This window comes from Panthera onca, chromosome B4 (genome assembly GCF_046562875.1).
Source record: "Panthera onca isolate mPanOnc1 chromosome B4, mPanOnc1 haplotype 2, whole genome shotgun sequence".
Classification (NCBI taxonomy): Eukaryota; Metazoa; Chordata; class Mammalia; order Carnivora; family Felidae; genus Panthera; species Panthera onca.
In genome coordinates, this window is record NC_138345.1 from 64930158 (window position 1) to 64953175 (window position 23018).

Below are 23018 nucleotides of genomic sequence, written 5' to 3' on the forward strand. Positions count from 1 at the left end.
GTTAATATACAATTTCTTTTATCTAAGTTATTAGACAGGATTTACTCTTTTTGTAAATGCAGTTAACACTGAAGCTGTGGGTTATGTCTTGTCCACTGTATGTCCCCAGGCCCAGAGAGTTTCTTGGGCATAGCAAACAATAAATATTTGTTGAGTGGATCAACAAGTGAAAGATAAATACAGATTATAGAATCCTCTGGGTGGAAAGGCAGAGAGAAAGCTGGGCATTATGCACAAGGAAAGAAATTGTTTCTTTGTAATAAATATCTAAAGGAAGACATTCTGTGTCTTTCATTAAAAGCAGAGAAATCTGGGGGCACCTGGGTGGCTCAGTCGGTTAAGCGACCGACTTCAGCTCAGGTCATGATCTCACAGTCCGTGAGTTCGAGCCCCGCGTCGGGCTCTGTGCTGACAGCTCGGAGCCTGGAGCCTGTTTCAGATTCTGTGTCTCCCTCTCTCTGACCCTCCCCCGTTCATGCTCTGTCTCTCTCTGTCTCAAAAATAAATAAACGTTAAAAAAAAAATTAAAAAAAAAAAAGGCAGAGAAATCTGCTTAAATTCTTTTCAGTTTTGAACACTGATAGCTAGAGATATAGAAACGTGGTTAAATCTTCCTCTTAAAACCCTGAACTTTTGGTACTTGTAGATGGAAATAGCATGAATTGTCTGCAATCAGTATAAAAGGCCCTCACACAATCAAGTGCCTATCCCAGACTGGCATGAGACCAGAATAGGAAGGAACATAAGAGATTAGCCAACAATTCAGAATCCATGTGAAGAAATGAGAGAAATTGGGTAAGATCTGCGAGACAGTTTTCTTCATTACGTCTGATGAAGGGTTTCTGATTCCTTAGTGAAGAAGATTTGCAAAGTAGTAGCAGAATCCCATTATGTGCAACTAGATTCATTGTATGTATATTTGTATGGAAATTCTCAGTTTATGAAACTGTATATAGCTCATAGGGTAGTTTCTAATATTATCAATTAACACTGTCTTTATAACTTATAGAAATACAAGAAGTTGAATTTAGTATTCATTTTAGAAAGATAGTCTCTAAATAGTTATTTCAATCTTGTGTCCAGGAATAAAGACAATGGTACCTCTTGTTGTGTGGTGCCCTAACAATACTTATTTCTGTCTGGGTCTAAGTTGTTCCATACATAGAATTCATGGGCATGCACTGGGCCCACTGACATTTCTTTCGCTTAGTTTATATATCAGAATTTTCCAGATGAAGGTTAGGGATAGGGATTTTGATGGTGATAATGCTCCTATTTAAAACTAACATTTGTTGGATAAAGAAAATGTGGTTTATATATGCAATGGAGTACTACGTGGCAATGAGAAAGAATGAAATGTGGCCCTTTGTAGCAACGTGGATGGAACTGGAGACTGTGATGCTAAGTGAAATAAGCCATACAGAGAAAGACAGATACCATATGTTTTCACTCTTATGTGGATCCTGAGAAACTTAACAGAAACCCATGGGGGAGGGGAAGGAAAAAAAAAAGAGGTTAGAGTGGGAGAGAGCCAAAGTATAAGAGACTCTTAAAAACTGAGAACAAACTGAGGGTTGATGGGGGTGGGAGGGAAGGGGGGTGGGTGATGGGTATTGAGGAGGGCACCTTTTGGGATGAGCACTGGGTGTTGTATGGGAACCAATTTGACAATAAATTTCATATACTGAAAAAAAAAATAAAACTACCATTTGTTTTTGTTTTTTTTTTTCAACGTTTTTTTTTAATTTTTTTTTTTTTTTTTATTTTTGGGACAGAGAGAGACAGAGCATGAACGGGGGAGGGGCAGAGAGAGAGGGAGATACAGAATTGGAAACAGGCTCCAGGCTCCGAGCCATCAGCCCAGAGCCTGACGCGGGGCTCGAACTCGCGGACCGCGAGATCGTGACCTGGCTGAAGTCGGACGCTTAACCGACTGCGCCACCCAGGCGCCCCAAAACTACCATTTGTAATTAGCCCCTATGCTGAGCCTTTTATATGTATTACATAAACTATCTCATTTAATTTTCTTAAAAGCCCTGCCATATTACTAGTACCAAAAAGATATCACAGTATGTATTATGTGTTGAAATATTTCAAAAATAGGTATCGGTCCACTTATTTTTATGCATGTTGACACATTCATTTCTCTGTGCAAACTTAAGGAGGTCTATTAATTTTTTCCATTTTTTTAGCTAAGGAAACTGAAACAAAGATGTTAACTGCTCATCAAAGGATACATGGATGGTGAATGGCAGAGTCAGGATTTGAATCCTGGTCATCTGGTTTTATAGTCTGAACTCTTTACTGTGATATAAGAATCGCCTTGTTTTGTTCTTTCCTAAATCTTTTCCAATTGATATTTTCAGATATCAAGATTTTCAGGTATCAAGATACCAATCTATTTAGATTTCGGGTACACCAGGAAGTCTATTTTCTTACAAATTTGTCTTAGAGTCAGTCAAAAGAATATAAATTTTTTAGCTAAAATATAAAATGTAAACAGTGTTAAGACTTATAAGCATAACTCTATGCTAGTTGAAATCAAGCACAAGTTCTATTTTGAGCTAGAGTATTACAAAAGGTTTAAACTCTTGATTTCTGAAGTGCAAGAGAATGGGTTGATTCTGAGTGGATTAATCTGCCAAATTTTCTTACCATTAATGCATCTGTTTGAAAACAATGCAATTCAAGTTGGCTAACTTTCCTTTCCATATTAATTTCTTCACATATTCAGAATGGGAATGGTAGTTAAACACCTCTGAAATAAATTTTAAGGATATCTCTAAAAGTTTAATTCTCCTGGCAAATTGGATTTCACTCATGCACATTTGCTATCTTTTTTCCTGGTCCTTCAACCTCATCCTGCTTTTTAAATGTATTACTTAAAAAAAAAAAAGTATCCATGTAATAGAGTGACACATAATCATGTCACAAAAAGACACAGATTCCAGTGAAAAATCTGCCCTCAGATTTTACTTTTGTGAATCACACATATGTGTTGCTAGTCCTGGGACCTCTTCTGTCATTGACAAAGATTTATTTTTCACCTGTTTTTTTTTTCAAGCTGCCATGGCTATTTCCCTCTGTAATCTACTAGATACTACATTCTCAGCACACAGAGTATTACTTTTAATATTAGTACATATATAAAATATCTCCATAAAAATCCCACTACTCCTCTTTGTATATACTGATAATCAGATTACTTTGAGACTACTATCTGAGGTAGATACAAAATAAATAGAAGATGTCTTCAAGAACATTGTAATCTTTTGGGTGAAACAAGATGCCTAAATAGAAAACAACTAGAGAAGACTTGTTTCCACTGGAAGTGCTCTTGTAGCAGATATTCATATGACTTACTCCTTCAATTTACTCACATTTCTGCTCAAAGGTCATCCCCACAGAGAGGCTTTTTTGGACTACCTTATGCAAATACTATCCTCATCACATTATATTTATTTACCCTGCTTCTTTTCCCAATAGTTCTTATCTTCAACTGATTCTACACTTGTTTGCTAGCTGTCTATACCACAAGTATACAACTCTAAGTGGGGGTGGAGGGGAACTTTGTTCTGTTTATTATTATTATTATTTTGTTCTCATCTGCTAGGGCAGTTCCTGGTTCATTGGAGGCACTCAATAAACACCTGCTGAATGAAGAAAATTTAGGTCACGTTAGGTAGAAAAAGAAGTAATAGATTCACAAATAGGAAGTAAGAATATTTTTCACTTTCTCAATAGGTATACAATTTAATTCTGAATATTATTTTAGACTTAGGATATATAGGTCAGTGTTTAACTTTTATGGATGATTTATAATCTCTTTGGTCAACCTACCTCATAAGGACTTTGGGAAGGTAGCTTAGGGGTGGTTCATCAAGTGCCCTCAGGAATCTGAAGCTAATGTATTAACCAATTGGAATTAGAGAAGTACTTAACTTAAGGCCTATACTGAGCAATGTTGTTGGAAGTGTGTACAGAATACAGAGAAAGTGGTTTCTCTTGTCTATTATCAGGAGTAGAACATTAAACACCTCTGTCCACTGCATCTTGGTATTGGAGTTGCCAAGGAATAACACAATATAGCCAAACACTCAAAGGAATGACACTTATGAAGAGAAGAGACAGAGTAAGATGAGCTTCAGTAGTGGGCACTGGTTCCTTATTGCCAGCAGGTTTCCCCTGGAAGTCAATGCAGGGATGTGGCCAGAAATGAAGGACCCAATCCCCTCCTCCCCCTACAGGGGACAGATAAAGCAGTGGGATTGGCCAGGTGCCATATGACATACATGCTTAAGTGGAGCAAAGGAACACACATTGAGTCTGACAAGGAAATATATTCTCACACAAGGTGCTAAGTCCAGCATAGTTTGCGAAGACTCTTTATCTCTTGGTAAGGAGGTGTTCCAGGCCCAAAGTCTATTCTTTTTTTTTTTTTTTTAAATTTTTTTTTTAACGTTTATTTATTTTTCAGACAGAGAGAGACAGAGCATGAATGGGGGAGGGGCAGAGAGAGAGGGGGACACAGAATCGGAAGCAGGCTCCAGGCTCTGGGCCATCAGCCCAGAGCCCGACGCGGGGCTTGAACTCACGGACCATGAGATCGTGACCTGAGCTGAAGTCAGACGCTTAACCGACTGAGCCACCCAGGCGCCCCCCAAAGTCTATTCTTATGCAGTTGACTAGGGGTCAAGAGACTGCATGCATGGGGCTGCTTTTCCTAACACAGAAGAATCTGGAACATACTATTCAGTATGCTCCTTGTGCAAATGTAGGAAACTAATATCCAATAAAATAATATGTAGTCAATTTGTTTCCCTACCTTTTTTTTCTTTAGAGATCAATCTATGTGTCTATCTATACATCTCTCTCTATACCTATCTCCCTGAACCATATTTATATAACATATGCAAACATATGCTTACATACATGTAAAATGTTCACACATGTATAAAAATATATGTACAGTATATATTTAAATTATACACATATTTTTTCTTTTCCTTAAAGATAAATCAGACTTGAGCACAGAATCAAGTAGAGGGACTTCGCTACTTGAACTTAGAACTTGGATTACCCAGAGGGGCTGTCTGTTCACATTCTTTGAACATGACTGAAACATTTCAATGACTCATCCTCTGTATATGATCTCAGATATAATAGATTGGAAAGCTGATAGAGTCTTATAAATTTGCAGTGGAGGGACATGAATTGCAGTGTTATGGTAGATATTACATATGTAATACATTAGAGAACATCCTCATACTAATTAATTCATTTATTATTTCTTCCACAGGTCAAAGCTAAACCATCTATTTTGACCTCTTAATTATTGGCCACTATTAATACTAGTAGTGGGTCTGAAATATTAGAATATACATATTTCTCAGGAAAAATACATACAGGTATTGATTTTTCCCCAAATATAATTTACTTGAATAATTTATACATTTCCAAGAAGTTTTTCCACAAAAAATTCCTAGGTGGATACGTGCCTGAATTTTTATTGATTTTTTTTTCTTTTTGGTTTTGGTGTGGCTTGTATGCAGAAGTTGAATTGTATGGATGGACAAGCGCAATGGGAAGCTTAATACATGAGTTTGAAAAGAGTTTTCAAGCCAGTAAATTTTAAATTGCCCAAAGTAAAGAATTAAAAACATTTACTAATCATTTCCAATAATGGAATGATAGCTCACATTCACTTAGCTCTTCATGTGTGGCACATGCCTTATGCTAACAGAATGCTAAATGTCAGCTTTCTGGGCCTTGTCGTTTCTACCTGGCCAGTGAAAAGGGTAAAATAACAGGGGATCCCAGCCCTTTTACATAATTTTTGCTAAAAAATGCACATATACCTTCTATAGCTTTGCAAAGATAAGACTTAATCAAATGGCCATGTGCAAGCAGGATGCAGGGAAGGGCAGGCGTTGGTGTGGGGTTGGAAAATGTATCCTGGCTGGGCAGTCACATCCTGGCGATAACCCTGTACTGTGGAAAGAAGAGTGTGCATTTTGTTGTGACCCTCCCTGCTTCAGTTTGCTCAGGCCAGCAAATATCTGGGTAGAACACTTTTGCCACATACTGAACAGACTCAACTCCTTAGAGAGGAACTCCCTCATTCATCGCTTTCTATGGCTCTATTGCATCATCGCTCTCACCCATACCTTCACTTGATTTGGGCGCTGGCAGTGAATCCTTCGTGAGGTTGGTTTCTTGCTGGTACAAATCTGGGGAACCAAAGTTTGAGGCTCAGATATGGGCCTATCTGCTAAAATTAGTAAATAAAAGCCAACACACATCCTGGTTCTTTCTATCCACTTTCCCTAGAGCCTGAGCTTCAGTCAGCAAACAGTCTGCCTTCTAAATTATTGATGATGAGAAATTATCAATTTTTGTCATACATCACATCACAGGTCACATATCATAACTTCTGTTTATGATATTTCCTTGCTTTGTGTTATCTATTTCCAGTGTAAAGTTAATAGCCACATATTTTAGGTTATTATTAAAGCAAAACTTCACTTCAATGTTCTAATTTCCGTATTAAATTATTAAAAAATTATTTTAGGATTGTTGTAAATTTTCTCATAAGGCTTCGCACCTTACATTCCTAATGTGATTAATAAGATGTTCAAAGTCCAAATTACAGGCAGGAAACAGAAAAAAAAAGAATAGGAGAAAAATAAGACAATATTTAAGTGGATTACCAATTCCTAAATAGTGGAGAAATACTGGAAAATATATTTCATTAATAATTATCTTTTAAAAACTGAAAAGTAAAAATGATAATATTTGAAATGTGGAAATAAAGCTCAAGTATTATAATTGGAAATTCAATGGTTTATTGATGTATAGCAAGCATTCATTAAAAAATTTCTTTTTAACATACTTATTAGTTAGGTTTACTTTTAATGACATTTCTGAGTCATCAATAAATGGACACACATTTTGTATTCAAAATACCTTTCTCCCGTGCAGGAGAAATTCTATGATCATTCGGTTAATCAATAGCTTAAACATATACACTAGAAAATATGCCATATGGATGTTTGGATCTGATTCCATAAAGATGATGTTTATAGGTTAGCCTAGTTTGGGCACCACTGTAGTAACTATGCCTGACAGGGGAGTCCATGTGATTCAGAGAATCTTAACAATGGGTGAAACACACTTTCAACTTGGGGCCAGTGCCCTGGGCACACCATTTACACAATAAACGTAGACGTTACTATTTTCAATATTTCATATAAATACATCACCTACTTAATGGTAACAACTAATTCTCTTTCAGATATTAAATTCATAAGCAGTACTGTTAGGGGAAATGTCTGTCCTAGATACAGACAGGGACATTTATCATGTTCATGGCCTTCATTCTGATGATCCGCTTTATTCTATCTCAAACCACTTTTTCTTTATACAATAACTGTCACTGACTAAGAACTCTGAAATTAGTCTATGTTCACAATTGTTCAAAATTCTGTCACAAAAAGAGACTTCCTCAGCTGTCATTCTATTTCTGGTCCTTTTGGTACAATAAATACCAGTGTGCTTCTAAAAATGATGGTGAATTCCTCTTATCACCCTTTATAAAATGACTTCTCTTATTGGCATGAATTTGGTTTATTATATAGCTTCCTATGTTAGGCTTAAAAAGGATTAATATCTACTTTTAATGTAGTGGGGATACAAATTTTATGCATTAACTCATGTGAAAAAAGTACATAATTTTCTCTTAAAAAATGTATTTTATGCCCCGTTTTGATGGGGAAAAAAAAACTTTAGCCTTCATAAATGTAGGATGATTCTCCTTTTACCAAGTGACAAAAAGATACAGTGCAAAGGTAGCATTTATCATGACCAGCCTTAATGGCTGGTGAAGTTAGTGTGGAGAAGGAGAGTATCTGACTTTCAATACCAGGTGCACATAAGGATATCTCCTGAGATATATGTAACCTTCTGATCCTTGGTCATCAATTCATTACAGATTGTCCCTAAGACACAATTTTAATATTTAATATTGGGTTTTCTTAGACTCTATTGCCTAATCTCTTCAGGAATCTAGTTCTTTCCATTCCATCAGTCACACTTGAGGCCATGAGAATCTTTTATTTTAAAATTTTTTATTATTTATTATTTCTGAGATTGAATGAGGAAGGAGCAGAAGGCAGGGGTGGGGGATAGAGGATCCAAAGCTGTCAGCACAGAGCCCAGTGTGGAGCTTCAACTCTTGAACTGTGAGATCATGACCTGGGCTGAAGTTGAATGCTGAATTGACTGAGCCACCCAGGCACCGGAGAGCCTGAGAATCTGTGCGAGAATGTCAAAGTTCCTGTTTCTCCAGATGTGACCCTGCCTCTCTGCTCCTACAGCTCTTCTGAGCTAGAGGGTGCAAGTTATTTTTCACAGGTGTGTGATTTTTGATAAAAATGCCAGTAGGATCTTGCTAACTTCATCACTTGGTTTGCTTCACTAGGATAAAGCACACCAGGCTGACCGGATGTAGGCAAAACCCAAGAGGAAAAATGAAGGAAGGTAAATCACTTACGTAAATAACAATAACAGCATGGTCCTGCTACAAGTAATCTGAAGTACTTTATTTTATGATTACTTCCTATCCTTCCCCTCCACACATTACCTAAAAGCTCTTTGCTCTGATGTTTTCCTGTTTCTTTGTTAAACCTCCCCTATCCTACTTAGCTGCTCTGACTAGTTCTTGCCAATGGAAGCAAAGGTATAAACTTTGATGGATGGCTTGTTGTGTACCAAATTTGACTTCAAGTTTTATGTCATATAAAATCATGAAACTGGTTATTTTGGAGGAGATTAAAAGATTTTTATAAGGTCTGGCTTTAACTTCGTTTCTGTTGGTTGGCCTGAGGATCAATATATTGGGAAAGCAATTTTCTGATGTCTGTGAAATCATCATTATTAGAGGAATAAAATGGTGACAATATTTGGCTTCCTAGATAGATCTGTCAAAATATAGTGACTCTTGTACAGCTTAGCAAAAGTGGCAATATCATATTTCTTAAACCAATACTCCTATTTTCACATGGATTGTTGATAGCTATTAAGAAATAATAATTGTGCAAAACATTTTTTTCTAAGAGGCAGAACCTAAAGATTTTAAAGTCAATTTACATTTGACATATAAAATAAACAATAATTCTGCTAAAAGGACTTTCAAATACATGGGGTTCTTTTATTTATTTATTTTTTGAGAGAGAGCATGAGCGGGGGAAGGGCAGAGCGAGAGGGGGTCAGAGGATCCAAAGCAGGCTCTGCACTAATAGAACTCATGAACCGTGAGACCATGACCTGAGCCAAAGTCAGAAACTTAACCAACTGAGCCACCCGGGTGCCCCACGGGATTGTTTTCCCTTAAAGCAAAGCAAAACAAAAATGAGAAGAATGATGCTGATTTCCTTTGCAGTCATTGCAAATAAGCAGGAAAAACCATGCCCTGGTAAATATTGGGTTTTCTTTTTAAATGCATCTTTAAAAATCAACATTGAACAATCATTCTTTCTGTTTATGTTTTCCAGATCAGTTGTCAGCAATGTTTTTAGCTTCATAAAGAAGGTATTTTATATGGGTTAAGAAATATTTTTATGTTCTGTTTCAATGCTTTTTTAAATGATAGGTTCTGTAAAACTACACAAAATATTATAGATGCCATGAATCAAACAGTGAAACTACAGAGATGCTTATCACTTTTTCTAGGGTGAAAAGGCAGGGTAAGTAGCAAGGGGAAGTGTGGAGCATAAAGCTTTTAGAAAGATTTAATGGGACATGGATACCAAAGCTATTCTTTTGTGACTTTTGGAAAGGTATATATATTGCATATTTCTAGAATTTGCTCTTGATGTAAGTTGGCTACTAGTGAGAAAAGAAGGAAAATGGAGTAAAAGATTTGTATTTCCGCCTATGTGACAGACTAGGTCCATGAATTGATCTTTTTTGTTGAAAAATCCTCAAAATTATGGATAAAATAACTTAAATCATCACAAATGCATTGGTGATCTTGCAAGAAAGTGAGTAATATTTTTGTACCAAAAATCCTAGTGAAAGTAAAAACTCAGAAAGGATAGTGGAGCACAGAAGCTGGTTTTTATACTGAAAGCATTTGCTAAGCCTTGTACCATTGAGTTTTGCTTTCTGTGGCCTCACTAGATACCTTATATTTGAGATGAAATCCAGAGCTGAACCAGGTTCATGATTTTAATACAATATATTCCCTTCTACCATATGCCTGAGATTCTGTAGACTACATCTTCAGTGTAAGGGTAAAGTAGAAATATATTAAACACCTGTTCCTTTTATTGTGGCAGGGAATAGTTACGGTCATGAACTTGGTGCTGAGTAGAAGCCAGAAAAAGAAAAGCATTGAAAATCTGATGGTACAATCCACATGTTGTATTCAGCCTGAATTTATACTTCCTGTGTAGTGTAAAAAAAACCCTTCATTTTGAGAACATGGAGTCATTCTAGACAGTACTTGGTAGATGAGAGGAAAATTTGAGAATGCAAAGATTTTCCACAAATAAAATTTCAATGAAAATTGGTAGCTTGCGGTTTAAAATATCTAAATACACAAGGCAAAATAAAATGTAGCATGGAAAGACAGGTCTATGAAAGTTCTAATGGAAGCATAAGATACATGGAAAAGAGAATGAAGAGATGAACATATACTTATTTGGATTCCAGAAGGAGAGGAGAATACAAATAGGAAAAAGCAGTATCTAAAAATATAAGGGCATGACCCATGAAAGAAATAATTGGTAAGTTGAACTTCATTAAATTAAAAACTTCTGCTCCGCAAAAGATAGTGTCAAGAAAATAAGACACAGACTGGGAGAAAATATTTGCAAAAGACCTATCTGACAAAGGACCGGTCTCCCAAGATATACAAAGAACACTTGAAACTTAACAATAAGAAAATAAACAAATCAATTAAAAAATAAGCAAAATCTCTGAACAGATATCTCATCAAAGATATCCTGATGTCAAATAAACATATGAAAAGTTGCTCAACATCATATGTAATCAGGGAATTGCAAACTGAAACAAGATGCCATTACAACCGATTAGAATGGTGAAAACCTAAAATGTTAATAACACCAAATGTCAACAACGAAACATTCATTCATTGTCAGTGGGAATCTACAATGACACAACCACTTTAGAAGACAGTTTGGCCGTTTCTTACAAAGCTAAACATACTCTTAACCATATGATTGAGCAATTGTGCTCCCTGATATTTACCCCAATAAGTTGAAAACCTATGTCCACACAAAAACCTGCACACAGACATTTATAGCAGCTTTTTTTCTGTAAGTGCCAAAACTTGGAAGCAATGAAGACGTCTTTCAGTAAGTTACTGGAACAACTATGGTATAGCTAGACCATGGAATTTTATCCAGTGCTAAAAGGAAGCTATCAAACCATGAAAAGACATGGAAGAAGCTTAAATGCATATTACTAAGTGAAAGAAGTAAATCTGAAAGTGTATATACTATATGATTCCAACTATATGACATTCTGGAAAAGGCAACAAATACCATGGCTGCCAGGAGTTAGGGGGAGGGAGGGATGAACAGGCAGAACACAGAGGACTTGGGGGCAGTGAAATGATGCTCTATGATACTATAGTGGCAGATAACATGTCATTATACATTTATCCAAACCCTTAGAATGTACACTAACAGTGAAACCTATTGTAAACTATGGACTTTGGGTTTAAAGATGTGTCAGCGTAGGTTCATTGTTTATAAGAAATGTACTGCTCTGGTGTGAGATGTTGATAATGGGGGAGGCTATGCAAATGTGGGGAAGGGGTGTATGGGAAATTTTTGTATTTTCTGCTCAATTTTGCTGTGAATATAAAGATGCTCTAAAAAATAAAGCCTGCCAATGAAATATAATGACTGGTACATATATGTATTTCCTTCATCTGTCAGCAGGCAGAACAAAAAGCAACAGCATTCTAGTAGCAATGAATATATTCAGCACCCAGATCTTGGTTTCTCATACTGTTCTCCAGCGAAAGGAATGGAGGATCATTGGAGAAGTTACTGATCCTAGAGCTGGGGCCATAAATATGCAGTATGAGTGTGGGCTATCTTGTAGCACCAGAAAATAAGAAAATGCTCAACAAAACAAAACAAGATAGAGCACATAAGCAAACCACAATGATCTGGTATGCTAAAGGGACACAAGAGACCACTGTAAGAGCTCCTCATTGCCAAAGCTAAGGTAATTGGAGGAGCAAAATAAAGTAATAACAGATTATAATGCAAAGTGTAAAATAAATATCCAAGTCCATACTGACATAAATGATCAGGTAAATAAATAGGGAAAATAGATATATCTCCCACGCAGAAGAACTCCAACCAATTTATATACTTATTTTGCCCTAAAGGATATACAGTATAACTCCACAGTCCTTAAGTGTGAGTTGTGCCCAATGACTTTCTTCTGAAGTTTGAAAAAAGGGAAAAAGAGTAACTTTACAAGGGAGAAACTTAACAAATGACTTCAGCCAGGTGACCAAGATTAACAACATTGACAAGTCATGCGGATAATATGTACCCTTGTTATTATTATGTTATGAAAATAGTAATTTACCTCTGTGATCTACCTCCTAAAAACCCACAACCCCAGTCTAATAATAAGAAAAACATCAGATGAATTCCAACAGAAGGAAACTCTACAAAATACCTGACTAGTACCCTTCAAAGCTGTTAAGGTCATCAAAAGTAGACATACCTGAGGAACTGTCACCGTGAAGAGGAGCCTAAGGAGACACAGGACTAAATACAATGTAGTATCCTGGATAAGATCCTAAAATAGGTAAAGCACATTAGGTAAAAACTGAGGAAATCTAAATAAACTTTAGTTTACACATCAATAACTTTATTATAAAGTTTGTAGACTTTCCACTTCACTTATCAATATTGGTTCATTATTTGTGACAAATCGTACTATAATGAAAGATGTTAGGAATAGGGAGAATTGGATGTGAACTGGATATAGCAACTGTCTGTACTATCCTCCCAAATTTTCTATTAAAAGGAATCTCTTGTAAAAATAAAAGTGTTAAAAAACACAATCACTCAGAATTCTACCCCAAATAATGAAGACATTAATCCATAGATTTAAAAAGATCAACAGGTCCGAAAAGGGAAGACAAATTCACACTTACATATGCAAAGATAAAGCTGAAGACACCCAAAGATAAAAAGAAGATATCAAAAAAGTCAAAGGGAAAAGACTGATGTACCAAACAGCTGCAGTGAGACTGTTACTTCTCATCAACAGCAAGGGAAGGAAGAAGATGAGTGCAATTAAGGTAGTAATAAAGGTGAGAGCAGTAATTATTAAGATTAAAAACAAACTGAGAATATCAACTAAACAATTGATATTGAAACAGGCTAATAAAATAAACAAACTCTGGTAAAACTGGTAGAAGAATAGAAAAGAGAAGACCAAGTATAAAATGAAATTTTAAAATGACACAATTATTGATATTCCAGATGTGAAGAGGAAATTCAGAAGATTTTACGGATAATTTTATGCTACTTAAAACTTGGGTAAGAGGTACTAATTCCTAGAACAATGTAACTTTTCAAAACAGTCTCAAGGTTAAAAAAACAAAAAACAAAAAACAAACAAACAAAAAAAACCCACCAAATAGTCCTAAAAACATTAAGTACATTCATTCTTAGGGGAAAATTTTCCCAAAAAGAAACCTTGCTGCCTGGGTGTCTTCCCTGGAAATTTCTACTGCATGCTCACGAATGAATAATTTGAATATTGAGTAAACTATTACAGAGTGTTAAGGAAGAGGAAACACTCTCCTCTGTGACGCCAGCATTACCTGTTATTACAGGACAGGGACAGCAAAAGAAAGTAAAATAACAGCTGCATCTCATTCAAGAGCAAGTTTGAAATAGTTTTGCCAAAATATTGCCATACTCAACCAACCTATGTTCAAATAGGTTATTATATCATGACTAAGTAGGACTTATTATGAAAATGCAAGATTGGTGTGATGTTATTAGTTACTCACTATTTGAAGAGACTAAAGCAGAAAAATGTGTTTTTGTAAGGACTTTGTTCTCAAAAGATATTTTTGCTAGGCACAGAATTCAAGTTTGACAGTTCTTTTAGTTTTTTGAAAAATGTGATCCATCATTTTCTCACTTGCATTGTTGGGTTTTTTTTCAAGAAGGTGTTTAACAAATGTTTACTTATTTATTTATTTATTTTGTGTGTGTGAGAGAGAAAGCATGCACAAGCAGGGGAGTGGCAGAGAGAGACACCGTCAGCACAGAGCCCGACGAGGGCTCGAACTCACTAACCATGAGATCATGACCTGAGATGACACCAAGAGTCAGATGCTTAACTGACTGAGCCCCCCAGGGACCCCATCACTTGTATTGTTTTTAATAAGAAATCTGCTATCATCCTTATCTTGTTGGAATGTATGTTTTGCCTTGCTGCTTTTAAGATTTTCTCTTTATCATTGGTTTTGAGCAATTTGATTATGATATTCTTTAGTTCTCCATTTTTCCTGTGTTTGAGGTTCACTGATTTCTTGGATCTATGCATTTATAATTTTCATCAAATTTGGAAGAGTTTTAGCCATTTAGTCAGATATTTTCTCTGTCTCTCTCAACAGTTCTTTGGGCATTCTAATTACATATGTATGTAATCACTTGACATTGTCCCACAGCTCACTCATGATGTTTATTTTTTAAATTTCTTTTTTTCTTTATGTTTTATTTTGGATAGTTTCTGTTGCTATTTATTCAAGTTCATTATTTTTTTTCTTCTTCAATCTAGCCAGCTGTTCATCACATTCATTGCATTTTCCATCCTGGACATTAAAACTTTCATCTCTAGAGGTTTGATTTTCCATATATCTATGTAACCTTATTAACACATGGAATACACTATAATGACTGTTTTAATGCACTTGTTTGCTAGTAACGTTTGTGTCCATTCTGGGTTGGTTTTTAAAAAGAGCTTTATTGATGATATAATTCATATACCATACAATTATACATTTAATTGTACAATTGTATGTTTTTTAGTATATTTAGATATGTAGAAGCATCACCATGTCAATTTAAGAAAAACTTTCAACACCTTAAAAAGAAACCCCAGATCCATTAGCTATCATTCCTTATCTCCCTATTCCCCTCCCAACCTCAAGGAACCACTAATTTACTTTCTGTCTTTATAGATTTCCCTATTCTGGATTTTCATATTAGTGAAATCATACAATATGTGGTCTTTTATAATTAAATTCTTTCACTTAGCATATTTTCTGGGTTCATCCATGTTCTGACATGTATTAGTATTTCATTGCTTTTTAATAGGTGAATAATTTTCCATTTATGAATATATCATGTTTTGTTTATCCACTCATCAGTTGGTGAACATTTGGTTGCTTCCATTTTTTGGCTATTGTTAATAAGAGCTGCTATATAATCATTCATTTACAAAGTTTTACACGGACGTCTGCTTTGATTTCTCTTGGGTATGTACCCAAGAGCTGGAATTGCTGGGTCCTCTAGTAACTCTATGTTTAATCATTTGATGAACTGCCAAACTGGTTTTCCAAAGTGGCTGAATCATTTTACATTTTCTCCAGCAGTGTATGAGGTTCCAATGTCTCCACATCCTTGCCAATACTTGTTACCTACTTTTTGATGCTAGCTATTCTGATAGGTGTGAAGTGGTATCCCATTGTGGTTTGAATTTGGCCAATTGATTTTTCTTGTCATTATGAATTCTGTTTTTCTGTTTGTATACCTGGTATTTTTTGATTGAATGATAGTCATTTTGCTTTTATTTTGTTGTATTGTGCTAGATATTTTTGTGTTCCTATAAATACTTCTGAGCTTTGTTATGAGACAGTTACTTGAAAATGATTAGATCCTTTGGGTCTTGCTATTAATACTTGTTAGGCAGTACCAGGGCTGTTTTTAATCATGGGCTAATTATTCACCACAACCAAGGCAGGATCCTTCTGAGAATTCTGTCCAATGTTCCTCGTAGTATGAGGTTTTCCAGCTTGGTCGGTTGCAACAGTCACTCTTTCAGCCTCATGTGACCAATAGGAACTTTTCTCTCTGATTATTTTAGATAGTTGTTTCCTGGCTTCAAGTAATTTCCTCTTACACATGTGTTGTTTCATATATTTCACCTAGTTTTTGAGTTTTTTTTTTTTTAGGTGGGAAGGTAAACCTGGTACCTCTGACTTGATCTTAGCTAAAAGCAGAACTGCTTAATTTATTTTAATAGTTTCCTAATATCCCAGACTTACCGTTTCTCAGATCACCTTTGTGCTATGAGAATTATCTTTGTAAATACAAGATTTATGCTGCTCTATTTACCTCAGATGGACATTGTATTGGTGAAAAATTGAGAGAAATGACCTTTCCAATATTCAGAGAGTTTCTTCTATATGTCCACAACTTCAACTACTGCTCTCTTTTAGATGGCATACTGATATGAATGGTGTTTGAATTTGCTATTTCTGTATTGATTTTTCTGACTAAACAGGGATGTTTCCTCCTTCTACCATTTAAACTGGAAATGCCATTTAATTAAGCAACTGAATGAAAAGAAACACTTGTTTTTCCTTGTGTATCTCCTTTTATCTGTAAGTCACATTATCCTTCTTGGCAAGTTTTGGCATAGATATTTTGGTTTTCTCTGGGCTTGACATAATATGTTCTCCTGAAATTTGTGAATCTTGACAGTTTGAAAATAGTTTGATGTAGAAATTATCGGTAAACATGTAACTTCTTCAAAGACTGTAAAGCTCCAGCTTTACTTTAGCAAGTAAAAAGAACAGAACTACTGTTAGTAGATTCATTTTTCTAGAAACTCATTTACTTAGAGGCTCCCCATGAGCAGTCCTTCTTCTGTTCTGATTCATATCTTTGGGAATATTCCAACAAGTATATTTCAAAATCTCAACACACAAGAAGAACTTTTTTTTTTTAAATTTTAAAAGCACTATTCACCTTATCATTATTAGCAACCAGAAGACTTTTTTATCCCCAACAAATCTTCTCTTCAAGGGGAATTCTGAAAGGCAAAACATTTTATATATTTTCATGTATACTGTACATCCCTTTATGTCTATTGCTTAAAGGATTTTAACGAGTGTTCTGGTGTTGTAGAAAAGTCTGCCAGAGGGTCGCCTGGGTGGCTCAGTCGGCTGGGCGTTCAACTTCGGCTCAGGTCATGATCTCACGGCTTATGAGTTCAAGCCCCGTATCGGGCTCTGTGCTGATAGCCCAGAGACCAGAGCCTGGAGCCTGCTTTGGATTCTGTCTCCCTCTCTCTCTGCCCTTCACCCACTCACACTCTGTCTCTCTCTCTTTCAAAAATAAATAAACATTAAAAAAAAAAGTCTGACAGAAAGTGTTAAAAAGTGTACCTTTTTCATTAAAAAAACTCCAATAAGCTTAAAGCTTATCATGTGGTGTTGTTATATGTTTATGTGTCTAGTGTTTTGTTTTGTTTTTGACATGAAATGTGTTCAGGTTGTATGTATCTTTGATTTCAGTACAACATGTCTGATTTTCTTGTATTCTGAAAACTCTCCTTGAAAGTAGAAATATGCTAATTTGTAAATATTATACTGCATGTATTTTAGCTACATCAAATTGTTTTAGAACTGAGGCAGAGTATGGGGTGCATGGGTGGCTCAGTAGGTGAAGCGTCTGACTTAGGCTCAGGTCATGATCTCACGGCTCATGGGTTTGAGCCCCATGTCGGGCTCTGTGCTGGCAGCTTGGAGCCTGTAATCTGCTTCAGATTCTGTCTCCCTCTGTCTGCCTCTCCTCTGCTCACATTCTCTCACTCTCTGTCTCAAAAAATAAACATTAAAAAAAAAAAAAACTGAGGCAGAGTATACAATAAATAAATACACGATAGGAAATAAGCTAATGCATATGGATTTTTCTTTAAGTATCAGTGTCAATTCTGATCAGGTCATGTCTTTAACAACTTGCAGTGATCTCAGAATAAAGTTTGAACTTCTTAGCTTTATTTATGAGGGCCTCAATGACATGGCCCTCATAAGCAAAGCCCTCATGGTCCATAAAACAGAGGCTATGGAGAAGGATATACCATCTTCTGTTTTATGCCGCAGCCATATTGTACTTTTTCAGCTCTTTGAAACCACATGCACCCTCAACTCCAGGTTCTTTCTTAACTCTGTTCCTTCTCTCTGGAACAGTATGTCTCTCGTCTCCCCCACTATAGATTGGTTGGTATTTTTGCCATGTCCTGCTTTAACACCTACATGTTTCCACATTACTTTGATTTCCTGTTTACTTTTTTTTATCCTCTGATGTATGGAATAAGCTTTGTTAGGACAGGAACCACCTCCTGCTCACTGAATATTCCATCTCCACAGCCCCGCACAGGGCCTGCAACATGCAACATAATAGGTATTGAAGAACTACGTTTTCCATGTTGAGTGAGAACTAATGGGAAGATGAAAAAAGAAATATTAAATTGAACAAAGTCTTCACCCTTAAGGAATTTGCCATCCAATCAGAAATGGCAAATATACACTGAACTATACTACAAGACTCTACAGAACAAGGTAAGTGCCACAGGAGAGAAGAAAAGTACTGCGAAAGTAAAAAGGAAACAAAACCATATCCAAATGAGAGCTATTAGAAAGGGCTTCAGGCCTTGAGGGAAGGGAAGAGTAAGGTTTCAGTGTGTAGAGATGCAAGTGGAAAAGCCTGGAGCATGTCAGGAAATGCCAAATAATTTGTTGTTGTTGGAGTGAAGGGTATGCACAGGGAAGATATGGAGGACAAGACTGGAGAGGATTGTTAGGGCTACATTTGAGGGCCTTGAAGTCTAAGCAGAAGGATACATCTTTTTTTTTTTTCAATATATGAAATTTATTGTCAAATTGGTTTCCATACAACACTCAGTGCTCATCCCAAAAGGTGCCCTCCTCAATACCCATCACCCACCCTCCCCTCCCTCCCACCCCCCATCAACCCTCAGTTTGTTCTCAGTTTTTAAGAGTCTCTTATGCTTTGGCTCTCTCCCACTCTAACCTCTTTTTTTTTTTTTCCTTCCCCTCCCCCCATGGGTTTCTGTTAAGTTTCTCAGGAAGAAGGATACATCTTTAACTTAGTTACCAAAGAAACTTTCGAGGGTATTTGAGCATACCAAGTATTGGATCATTCTTTCATGCTTTGTTGCTACCAAGTTATGGTACATCTCTCAGGGTGATTTTAAAGTAAAAGACTTATAATAGTGATATGTGCTCCACATTTCTTTGATCACCACGTTGATTCCCTGATCTCTTCCCTAATAAGGAGTAATAGTTTGGGATCAAACAAAAAAAAGTATAATTTATAAATGTTTGACTTCTATGGTTTTAGTCTTAGACTTTGTAAAATAATAACAAATTTATTGTAAAACAATTGGTGAACTATTGTGTGTAGATAAGATAATTCTCGATAATTTATTAAATAAGGTAATTCAATAAAATTTTAAGTTGTTTTGATGGTATCATTTAGACTAAGCTCCATTATTTTATTTTATTTTAATATGAAATTTATTGTCAAATTGGTTTCCATACAACCCATAAGAGACTCTTAAAAACTGAGAATAAACTGAGGGTTGATGGGGGTTGGGAGGGAGGGGAAAGTGGGTGACGGGCATTGAGGAGGGCACCTGTTGGGATGAGCACTGAGTGTCGTATGGAAACCAATAAGCTCCATTATTTTAAATTTCAATATGGTAACTGGACTTTTAACATTTCTCTTTTTTTAATTAAATTAAAAAAATTTCTTTAAATGAGTATTTATGAAATGAAACTTTGGAAACTAAGAAACAAAGAAAAGAGTGAGTATACAATTATATATGCATAAAGGCACATTTGACAACAAATAAAATGATGTTTTAAAAATGTAATAATGTTGAGGGGCACCTGGGTGGTTCAGTCAGTTGAATATCCAGCTCTTAGTTTCAGCTCAGATCATGATCTCATGGTTCATGAGTTCTTGCCCTACGTGGGTCTCTGTGCTAGCAGTACGGAGACTGCTTGGGATTGTCTTTCTCTCTCTCTGCCCCTCCCCCCCTCACTCATGTGCTCTCTCTCTCTCTCTCTCTCTCTCAAAATAAATAAATAAACTTAAAAAATATATTAAAAAAATTACCCCGGACATATTTCTCAAAGTTCTGGTGGCTATAAGTCCAGGATGAAGAGGAGCAGGCTCTGTAATCTCATGGTCAGGTTTCTGGTAAATACTCTCTTCCTCGGGGACCATCTTCTCTGTGTCCCACACCTCAACAGGGGCAAGGGACCTCTCTGACCTCTTATTATAAGGGGACTATTCCCGCTTATGAGGGCTCCACTCTCATGACCTAATCACTTCTCAAATGTCCAACCTCTAAATACCATCACATTGGAATTAGGGTTTCAACATATGAATTTTGGGAGACACAAACATTCAGTCCTTTGTACTTTTCTCTTTCAGACACAAATTCCCAGAAATTAGCTCAGGGTATGGAATACCAGTAAATTTTGTAAAATTATAGATTGTCTTCAGTTTTAGCTAATAATTGTTTGTTTACTTAGAACTTTCATTTATGCCAGAGGTTAAGATCATGATGAACATTTTATACTCTTAAGAACAATTCCTAGTATCTTTTAAGATGATTGACATTCAGTGTTTTTTGAACTTTAGAGATTTAAAAAAATGTGTTTAATACCTGTACATTCTTGGCACACATTGCATGGGTGCCAATATGACCCATTACAGTATTTTGAGGGAAGAAACTGATGTTTGATGAATTCTGTGTCTGACACTGTCCTAAACTTTTTCACATATATGTGAGCCAATTTTATTTTGAAATTAAGAGATGTTAAGTAAAATGGTCAAATATTTATAGATATTATTTGTTGATAACAATAAGGATTTTAAGGATTTAAACTCAGGGGTATCTGAGTTTAATTTATATAAATTATAGTAGGAGTGGTGATGGGCTTCCCAGACAAGGTGGTATTTTACCTGGGATATAATGGTACAGTAGAACTTTGCTACATACAAAAGGGCTCAAGGGAACTTCTAGATTGAGAGAAATTATATCCTTGGTGTCTCTCTCGCTTCTTCTACTTTCTATCCCTCATTCTAGTACCCATTGGTGACTGTATTTTGAGATGGCAAAAGTATACGTCTGACATTCTTCAAATTTTCTCTAGAGTGAGTCCAAGCTTCTCTGATTTTCTCTACCTGATTAACCTCATCCTTACAAAACCCTATGAATGAAAATAAACTAATATGAGAAAAAGAAAATTCTATGTCACAAAGATAATATTTTCAAATATTTTTGGAGTGTAGTCTCACACTCTTATTGTTAACCAGGTTGCATGTAAGTGTTAGATTGGGGTCACAATGAGTTAAGAACTTCAGGACATCACAGAAATGTAAATCCTTCCAAACAGCTAGAGCAGCCTAAGGATTTTCAATTCAGGGAACCATCTCTTCATTCTTTGAAGATTATGGCATCAATAAAAATTATATACAAAGCCATGAAAAATGGTTCTTTGGAGATATGTCCTTTGCCAGAAATCAATTTTGCTCATCAGAATGTCTCTGACTGCTATCATAAAAGATAAAAATCTTAGGGTGAGAAGAGAACTTAGGAGGTCATCTTTGTATTCTGATAGGACCACATCTAATCCTGTTTTGAAATATGATACTGTTTTGATTAGACCCTCCCAGGAAAAGAGATGATACAGGTTTTTCATGTGCCCAATTAATGTCGAATAGTCTCCTAGGTAAAAAACCTTTCTATCTAGTTTATATTATCCTTGTTTCTTAGTAGAAATTGAGGGTTTATCCTTGCTTTCCTCCTCCATCCTCAATTAGATGCCCTTTATATCTTTGAAGAAGATTATTAATCCCTAAACTTTAATTTCCATTTTAAATGTCCTGGTTTTCAGAATATTTCCTCATAGACATTATTTTTCTGCTTTTTAAACATCTTCTTTAATTAGTAATAAGCCGTTTCCAAATTTCACACATTATTCTTTGTCCATAATGCCCAGAAAAATGTATATGACCCTAGATGGTTATATGTAAAGAGTTGAAGGATTTGGACCTTTGCAGAGGGAAATAAAAAGGAAAACTTATGATTTTACCACCAATAACTACAATTTTATGCACTGAAAGTATTAAAAAGAATGACAAGTGGCAGTCATGAGAGGCAAAAACCAAGGCGAAATGTCATAAATAAACACCAATTTCATGTAGAAGAGTGTGCAGGAAATCGGGGTGGGAAGGAGGGAACCAGGACTTTTCACAGCCCTTGCCTCAATCTGGGCATAATCCTCAGGTATAATGTGCTTCACTGACCTGAGTGCTTCTAGTACAGAAAATGAACACAAGTCCCCCATGAGGTCCACTTGCTACCTATCAGCGTGATCATAACCCAACCAACTCTGGGTGTCACAAGAAACCTATGTCCAGTCCCCTACACTCCACTCCATGTTGTGTGCTACGGTGTTATGCTTGTTTACAAACCTCACTATCTTCCTGTTTAGGGGTCATTCTGTTATTTATAGCCACACCTGCAGTCACCTAGCCCCCACACAGGGTTTGTGCCTGTGGTTTTTCCTATCTCTATGTGTAGCCATAACTCACTTATTAATTAAATTGCACAAAACTTTTCATACTAGAGAATTCAGACATAACAAATGAACATAATGGGCAGAGTACATAATTTCTAAGTGAATGAGTGGATTAGAATGGGGGTAATGTTGAGTTACTGCTTCCAGTGTGGGGACAAGTTGACAGCAAGAATAATCATATAGCAAAGAACATTTATTTAACAGAAGAGAAAAACAACTAAATATAAAGAACCCCACAGGAAATTAACCCTTGAACAACACAGGGGTTAGAGGTGCCAATTTCTGTGCAGTAAAAAATCTGGGTATATCTTTTGAC

At 36.0% G+C, this 23018-nt stretch overlaps 1 long non-coding RNA gene across 1 annotated transcript in view; it reads right to left on the minus strand.

Moving 5' to 3' along the window:
- LOC132694536 (uncharacterized) overlaps positions 1–23018 on the minus strand; it is a 111905-nt gene that overhangs the window by 80633 nt on the left and 8254 nt on the right. The window contains exons 2-3 of the long non-coding RNA XR_009617350.1: positions 12775–12849; positions 6168–6230 (exon numbers count right to left, since the gene is read on the minus strand). This is a non-coding gene — a long non-coding RNA (uncharacterized LOC132694536). The remainder of the gene's footprint in view (positions 1–6167; positions 6231–12774; positions 12850–23018) is intronic.